The sequence below is a fragment of the Pinus tabuliformis genome, chromosome 7, assembly GCF_031772625.1.
Source record: "Pinus tabuliformis cultivar Carrire ecotype Pingquan chromosome 7, CPIR1, whole genome shotgun sequence".
Taxonomy (NCBI): Eukaryota; Viridiplantae; Streptophyta; class Pinopsida; order Pinales; family Pinaceae; genus Pinus; species Pinus tabuliformis.
Genome location: NC_142293.1, coordinates 408237840 through 408246608, shown reverse-complemented (window position 1 = coordinate 408246608; position 8769 = coordinate 408237840). Strand labels below are relative to the sequence as shown.

The following is an 8769-nucleotide window of genomic DNA, read 5'->3' as shown; positions in this document are numbered from 1 at the left end:
TATCAACATATTTCATATTTTTAATTTGGAGAATTCAAAGTGATTATTTATTTTGACCTTCTACATTTTAAAATTTACATTTATTTTCTTTTCCTTTAACTTTCTGCACAAAACTCCCTTTAAATTGAATTTTTTATTTCTTCAAAAACAATTATATATATATATATATAAACTAACTTGACTTCTATAAAAAACAATTATATATATATATATATATAAACTAACTTGACTTCTATAAAAATAAATGTGCAAGTTTAAATCCAAAGCTAAATCCAAACCTAACAACATTCTGACCCTTTTCTTAACTATGAGATGTTTACAATAAATCCTCAATTATGATACTACCTTTTGCATAAACCTATAATCTCATTTGGTGATAAAGTATTTCGGATCTCATTTTATGAATGAAGATTTTCTGTTTTCTCCTCAAAACAACTGAAAAAAATAGTTTATAATTTACCAAAAGTGGCACGCAAACTTTCTTGCGTGCCAAAAATGTAACCTTTGACATGTGAACAAGCCTGCCCGTCGGATTGCAGTCGGCTGCGAATTTCGTATTTCGACATTGTCGGATTGCAAGGAAAGATTCCACGGGAAATTGGGAATCTGAAAAACATTGTGGAGATGATGTTGTTCGGAAAGTATATTTAAATGTCAGTTGCTAAGTTTTGGTGTCGATAATTTATTTATTGAATAAATTAATGTTTGAAGTATTGTTGCTTAATATGTATGGATTCAAAAAGTATTGAATAATATTTTGAATGGAGTGAAATAAGTATTGGTCATATTAATAATATTGACTATATTGATTAATCAATTAAATTTATTTCAACTATATATTAATTGAATATATATCAATTATATTGATTAAATATATTAATTTAATATATTAAAAATAATATAAAATATTCTATCTAATTAACAAACCACATATCCCCTAAATTTTTTAGCTCAATGGATTGAATATTATTTATACTTCACATAAAAAAATATCACAAAATTTACTCGATAAATATAATTAAATTTAAATGTTTTAGTCACTTTAGACATTTCACTTGCATGGACATTTCAAAAAGTATTGAATGATATTTTGAATGGAGTGAAATAAGTATTGGTCACATCAATAATATTGACTATATTGATTAATCAATTAAACTTATTTCAACTATATATTAATTGAATATATATTAACTATATTGATTAAATATATTAATTTAATTTATTAAAAATAATATAAAATATTCTATCTAATTAACAAACCACCACATATCACCTAAATTTTTTAGTTTAATGGATTGAATATTATTTATACTTCACATAAAAAAATCACAAAATTTTCTTGATAAATATAATTAAATTTAAACGTTTTAGTCACTTTAGACATTTCATTTGCATGGACATTTCAAAAATACAAAAATAAATACAAAATAATTCTACATTGTGAGACATACTACTTAAAAGACACAATCTCGAACCACCTCATTAATTTGTACACTTCAACAAGCCTCATCTTAAAAGACACAATGTCCAACCACATCATTAATTTGCACACTTCAACAAGCCTCATTTGTGCAGACCCAATATATTAAATAAAACTTTATACATATGAGATGTGAACTTGCAATATATTAAGATATAAAAATAGAAGTTAATTAAATGGATAAATTAATTAAATGATTCTTAAATTTAATGATTAATTAAGAATTTATTTATTTGAATTAATTAAATTAAATATTAATTATAAAATAAATATAAAATTTCTAATTCTATATTTATAAATTTGATAATCTAATTAGAGAATGTATTGGTTTAAATTATATATATAATTGTAATTAAAAGAAAATTATTAGATAAAAGAAATGACAAAAAGGGTGTGAGCGGGGTGATTTGTCTAATGTACCTTTGTCTTTCCTTAACAACTTTATTGACGCGTTGAAAAGGCCAGGTTTGTCTTCGGGCTGAATTTTTATTGCTGAAAAGCTTCACACAAACTTATATAAACTAATTTATATATATACATATAAACTAATTTGACTTTTATAAAAATAAATATGCAAATTTAAATCTAAGCCTATAAACATATAATTTTTTATAAAAAAATTGGAACCATATATCTATATCAAACTGTGAGCCAATTTAGTTTATAATGTTAAAATTATAAATATCAATAGTTAAACTTGAACATTTTTATATAAATATTTGTCAAAAAGCAAAAAAAAATTGAATATTTAAACTTGAACATTTTTATATAAATATTTGTCAAAAGCACTATTAAAGAACATCACGCCATAAGTTTATAATTTACATTTTGCTCATGGCACTTGGTTGTTATGTTCCTCTGTTTATTTTGGTAGGCTCTGTCACGTTGCTGATGAAGTATATTGGATCTAATTTTATGAATGAAGATTTTCTATTTTTTCTTCTCAAAACAACTGAAAAAAAAAAAAGTTTATAATTTACCCATTTTAATTTTATCTCATAAATTATATATCATAATATCCTCAACTAAATCATAAGAAAATACAATACTGAATTCACCATTTGCCAGATTTTTCTACTTCATCGACTTTTCATTGCTCAAAAGCTGCATGCAAACTTTCTTGCGCGCCAAAAATGGTGGGCGTACTGAGCAAGCATGTATCCTTTGACATGTGAGCAAGCCTGCGTGTCAGACCACCAATCAAACATGTCGCTTTTGACATCCTTGTTGATTTCGGTTGTTGACCGTGCAAGAAACACTATGAAGATAAGCCTTCGAGACAACTTCGTGGAGTCTAGTCTTTTTTCCAATAATAACTTGCAACGTGAGAACCACGAAAATGATATCCAAGCCCTCGCTCATTCCCTAATCCTTTATGGTCACAGAGACTATGCTTTGCTTAAATTTTTCAAAACTCAGAGCATGAAGAGCTAGACAGGATTACTACAATGTTTGGTGGAGATGTGGAATTTCCAAAACCAACATTTCATAGTGAAGGGGGGATTTTGCAGCTAGAGGTAGAAGACTTAAGCTTTCGGATAGGTTCACACAGGCAAAGTGCACTAATGGTTTTATATGATGTGAGGAGATCTGTAAAGGACAATGTAGATGAGTATGTGGCGCAATATTATGGGCCACTTGTGAGAAAAATGAGCAATAAGGTACCCAGGAAAGATATCTCAAAGCTTGCCCTACAGACTATACTCTTCACTATCCTTTGAATACTGGGGTCATCAACACCACACCTAGCCACCAAGTCTCATATGGATCTGGCTATATGATGTGTGGAGCCAAAACTCTTCAATTGCTGTGAGGGATTACTGGAAAACATGAAATACCAGCACACCCAATGTAAGATGGGATGGCAACAACAATTTTTATATGCCAATATTATTTGTTCTTCCTAGAGTGAGTTCTAATTATGAGACCATGGATGTAAGTTTGTTGAAATTTGGTTTCTTTTTTTATATTTAAGTGGGCGTAAAGATTGAATCTTAAGAGAATATACTCAGGATATGCTTTGTCTTAGTGCTTCATCAAGAACTATGTGAAAATAAATTTAAAGTTAATATAAAGGTTAGTTGACTTAGCTATTAAAGTATATTTAAATGTGAGTTGCTAAGTGTTGGTGTCAGTAACTTATTGGTTGAATAAATAAATGATTGAAGTATTTTTGATTTAATATGTATTGATTTAAAAAGTATTGAATAATATTTTGATTTGAGAGAAATAAGTATTGGTCATATAAGTGATATTAACTATATTATTAATCAATTAAATTTATATCAACTATATTGATTAAATATATTAATTTAATATATTAAAAATAATATAAAATATTCTATCTAATTAACAAACCACATATCGCCTAAATGCTTTAGCTCAATGGATTGAATATTATTTATACTTCACATAAAAAAAACATCACAAAATTTACTTGATAAATATAATTAAATTTAAAAGTTTTAGTCACTTTAGACATTTCACTTGCATGGACATTTCAAAAATACAAAGATAAATACAAAATAATTCTACATTGTCAGACATACTACTTAAAAGACACAATCTCCAACCACGTCATTAATTTGTACACTTCAACAAGCCTCATCTTAAAAGTACACTTCAACAAGCCTCATCTTAAAAGACACAATCTCCAACCACATCATTAATTTGTATACTTCAACAAGCCTCATTTGTGCAGAGCCAATATATTAACTAAAACTTTATACATATGAGATGCGAGCTTGCAATATATCAAGATATAAAAATAGAAGTTAATTAAATGGAGAAATTAATTAAATGATTCTTAAATTTAATGATTAATTAAGAATCTATTTATTTGAATTAATTAAATTAAATATTAATTATAAAATAAATATAAATTTGTAATTCTATATTAATTCGAGAATGTATTGATTTAAATTATATATACAATTGTAATAAAAAGAAAATTATTAGATAAAAAAATGAAAAAATATACCAAAATTCAAAAGATAAAGAAAATAAAAATGAAAGAAAAATGATTTTAAAAAATATTAAAAAAAAAAGATAGTAAATTTTTACTTGTAATAAAAAACCATTTGATAGAAGAACTTTGATAGTTACATTTTTGGTTACAAAAGAGTTGGTTGGGTTTCTCTTCCTCTACATCATTGGACAATGGATGACTAGGGTTTGGGAAATGGATTTATTGGGTGGTGAAATTGTAACAAACACAAGGTATGGATGTGTTAAGGAAACATCCAAAGGAAAAGTATGAATGTGTTAAGAAGACATCTAGGAGGAAAGAGATTGATATTCTAATACTCAATTAACAAGATGATAATCTTGTCACATGATATTTACAACTTTTCATCCTCTTGAAACCATAGATTCCTTTTTAACTTAACACCAATTTAGTTTAAAACTATAAAAATAGTAATCTTTAAAAGATTATATAAGATACAAAATTGAATGTTTAACCTTAAAATTTTTACTTGTCCAAAAAATATGAATGTAAAACACCTTGAAGTGAGTTTCTAATTTATTTCTTTTGTTTTTATCTAATTCATTCTCCTTCAACCAATAAGATGAAAAACAATGAGACAATCATGGAATTCAATATTTCTCGAATTTTTAACCAATAAGATAAAGAACAACGAGACAATCATTGAATTCAACATTTGCAGAATTTTTCACAGATAAGATGGAAAACATTGTGTGGAATTTCTAAGCACTAGTAAAATCACATTAGCCTCATTTTCTACCATTTAGCATGGTCATTTTCCACCTTTTATAAACCACATGTAATTGTGCTATTATTATTATTATAAAACCTGACACATAAACCTTAATATTATTATAATAGTAAACTAATAAAACCTAAAGTAAACTAACATAGACCTAAATAATAACTTAATTATTAAAAGTAGTAAACTTAAATTATAATTAAAAAACCTAAAATAAAATAAAATAAATAAAGTAAACAAGAACACTGAAGAAAATGGTAATCGTAAAAGAATACCGTGAAAGACTTGATAAGTTTTTGGTTATCAACATCTTTGTGAGGTTTTTTATACTAAATGGAATGAACAAATAATTGAGTTTGCCAAGTTTCTAGTTTCTCCGATCTAGTTAATTGAAACTGTATGAACATTTTACTTTCGAAACAATCAACGAAGTTGATATCAAGGTAGCACTGTTGGGTAATTAGAAGTAGTGGCAATGATTCATCACTAAGTATTTTTCTTACTGGAGTGGATGAATTTGTTGATTGGAACTATAACCAACTTTTATTTCTTAATAAATTATAACGATGACCCGGTTCATTTTGTTTATTTTTTAATAAATTAAAAATAAGAACCTACAAAATTTTTAATTTCATTAATTATTTTTTAATAAATTAAAAGTAAGAATACAACCCAACAAAACAAAAAAAACCATTCATCGCTCGGAAGCACAGTCTTTCATTGCTGTTGAATTTTCTTGACACGTGGAAAATACCGTCTTTGTCAATTATAAGTGACTTTTGATGGGCAAGCAAACTTTTCTTGATCACCGTTTGTTTGTTATCATTGACTTGGTTTTGGCGCCGACAAAAAGGGTGTGATTTGTCTAATGTACCTTTGTCTGTCCTGAACGAGTTTATTGACGCGTCGAAAAGGCCAGGTTTGTCTTGGGGTTGAATGTTTGTTGTCTGAGCTAGGCGATTTCTCTGGTCTACGTGTGACTATTCATTGTTTGGGAATTTATGATAATTCCAGAACAAATAAACAGAGGAAAAAAATGCTCTGTTTCTTAACACAGAGAGAACCAAAAATTGTTTTTGCTGAAGACACAGCTTTTCCCCACACATAAAAGACTTTTATTCATTAATTAGACTGACTGTCACAAAAAAAAATCTTCCTCTCACAGAGGGATTTTACCAACAGAACTGTTTCAGAGACAGTAAAAAAAACTTCACTGTCTCTTCTGAAAAATCACTGTGTCTCTGTTTTATGTATTTACACTGCTGTGTAAAAATTTCTTCATTTGCGCTGCTGCATTTTAAAATAAAACTCTGTCTCCGCTTTTCAAATTTGGGGTTGAATGTTTGTTGTCTGAGCTGGGCGATTTCTCTGGTCTACGTGTGACTATTCATTCTGCACGCAAACTTTCATGACGCGTCCAAAAGGGTATGAGGAGGGCGATTTGTGTAGACTACCTTTGTTTGTTTGTTTGAGTGACTTTTCAAGCATGGTGCAAGCAACGTCGTAACATATCAACTTTGACCTGCTGCTGCCCGTTGGTGCACCAATCAAACCTGTCGCTTTTGAAAAGGGTCTGAGCTGGGCGATTTCTCTAGTCTACGTGCGACTATTCATTCTGCACGCAAACTTTCATGACGCGTCCAAAAAGATATCATTGTCTGTTCTGGGTGATGCGCCCAAAAGGGTATGAGGAGGGCGATTTGTGTAGTCTACCTTGTTTGTTTCAGTGACTTTTCAAGCATGGTGCAAGCAAAGTCGTAACATATCAACTTTGACCTGCTGCTGCCCGTTGCTTTTGAAACTTACTTAAGTTGGCACGTCCAGTCGCCCACGACTTATGAGTCCTTGCATCCAGCTTCTGAGCACTGAAGAGTTATCATAAATGTGCCTCTCCGGCCATGCAGTCAAGGAAGATTGCCTGCAGCTTCTGAGCACGGAACTGTCGCAATAAGTCAAAGGTGGCATCTTTGACTGCTACGCGATGTGTCATCAAGGAAGATTGCATACAGCTTCACAGGCCCACGACTTGTGAGTCATCAAGGAAGATTGCATGCAGCTTCATAGGCCCAGTCGCCCACGACTTGTGAGTCATCAAGGAAGATTGCATGCAGCAGTCATAAATATGCCTCCCCGGCCGTCCGCTTCTGCCGCATAACAATACTGCTCCTGCTTCTCACAGCACTTTGCTGCTGCTTCGTATTTTTTCAACAGTGCTCATCATTCATTCATGGCTAGAAATTTGGGATCCATAAGTGTGCTCATCATCACCACTCTCCTAACATGGAATCTCATAACCCCATCCGAAAGTCGTTACCTGGGTAAACACTAATCAGCTTTAACACTAAAATTTATATCAGAAATTTGCATGTGGCTTTATTATTTGTTTTCTAACAGATAAATGTTTGTATTATATTTTTCCACAGTTTATATTGGGAAACAGCCAGTAATACAGCAGGTACCACTCTTTCACCGCCATTCTCTATTTTGTTTTGTTCAGCATGTACTCTGTTGTACCCAGGGTATATTTATTTATTTTGAATGTAATATTTTCTAGTTAATTTATGCATATATGTTAATTTTATTGAGTTAATTTAATTATGATGGAGATATATTTTGTAATAAAGTATTTAATTAGAGTTATATATTATACAAATTAAAATTAAAATGTATACATTTAAATGAGTTGAGAGGTTCTAGTATTATTGGCTAAAATTTTTCTCTATCAGTTAAAATAAAAAAAATTAAAAATAACCAAAATTAAATGAATATACAAAATATTTAACTAAAATAGATTCATAAAAATTTAAAAATAACTAAAATTAAATAACTATACAAAATATTTAAATAATATAGATTCATAAAAATTTTGGACTGAAAAAATTAAATCTTTCTAAACTCAAATTAAAACGGTATTTAAAATAAATATATACTAATTTATAAAAATCTTCATTAAATAAGATTTCCCATTTAACTATTTGAACGATCCTGGATGCCTTTGCGTTGTGGTAAACTGGTCGTCAAAATAATAAATATATATTTCGCATTAATGTGAAGTGATTGAAAAGTAACGTGTTTTTGACTCATATGTGCTGCAGGGCAGCGTAAATACAGCCAAAAATACAAAGCCAAAGCCAAAACTAACGGGTGGATTGTTTTTCGTGTCTCTGAGAGGGGAGTCAAGCGAGCCGAGCTCCACAAGCTGCACAAGCTGCCCCCCTCCCTGGTCGCCATAATTAGAGTAGTCAATCATGTACCTTAAATATTAAACAAGTCAATTATTGATGTAATGTTTTTAATTTTGTCCATTTCACTTTTTATTTTTAATATAAAAAATGGTGATACTCTATATTAATCATATTGAAGATTTCTTTTGTTTGAAAATGTTTTATTAAGTAGGAGAATATGGAAGAAGTGGTGATATTCCAAGATGAGTTTTTCATCTAGAAAGCATTTACGTTTATATTTATTGATGATTTTTTATTAAGTGGAAGAATATGGAAGAACTGATCTTCCAACACGATTTTTTCACCCAGAAAACATTGACGTTTATGTTTATTGATG

At 29.4% G+C, this 8769-nt stretch overlaps 1 long non-coding RNA gene across 1 annotated transcript; it reads left to right on the top strand.

Annotated features, from left to right (window-relative positions):
• Nucleotides 1–7195: 7195 nt before the first annotated feature.
• On the top strand, nt 7196–8554 carry LOC149247679 (uncharacterized). Its single transcript, XR_016265643.1, has 3 exons — nt 7196–7526; nt 7632–7663; nt 8304–8554. It is a non-coding gene; the product is annotated as an uncharacterized LOC149247679 (long non-coding RNA).
• Nucleotides 8555–8769: the final 215 nt, after the last annotated feature.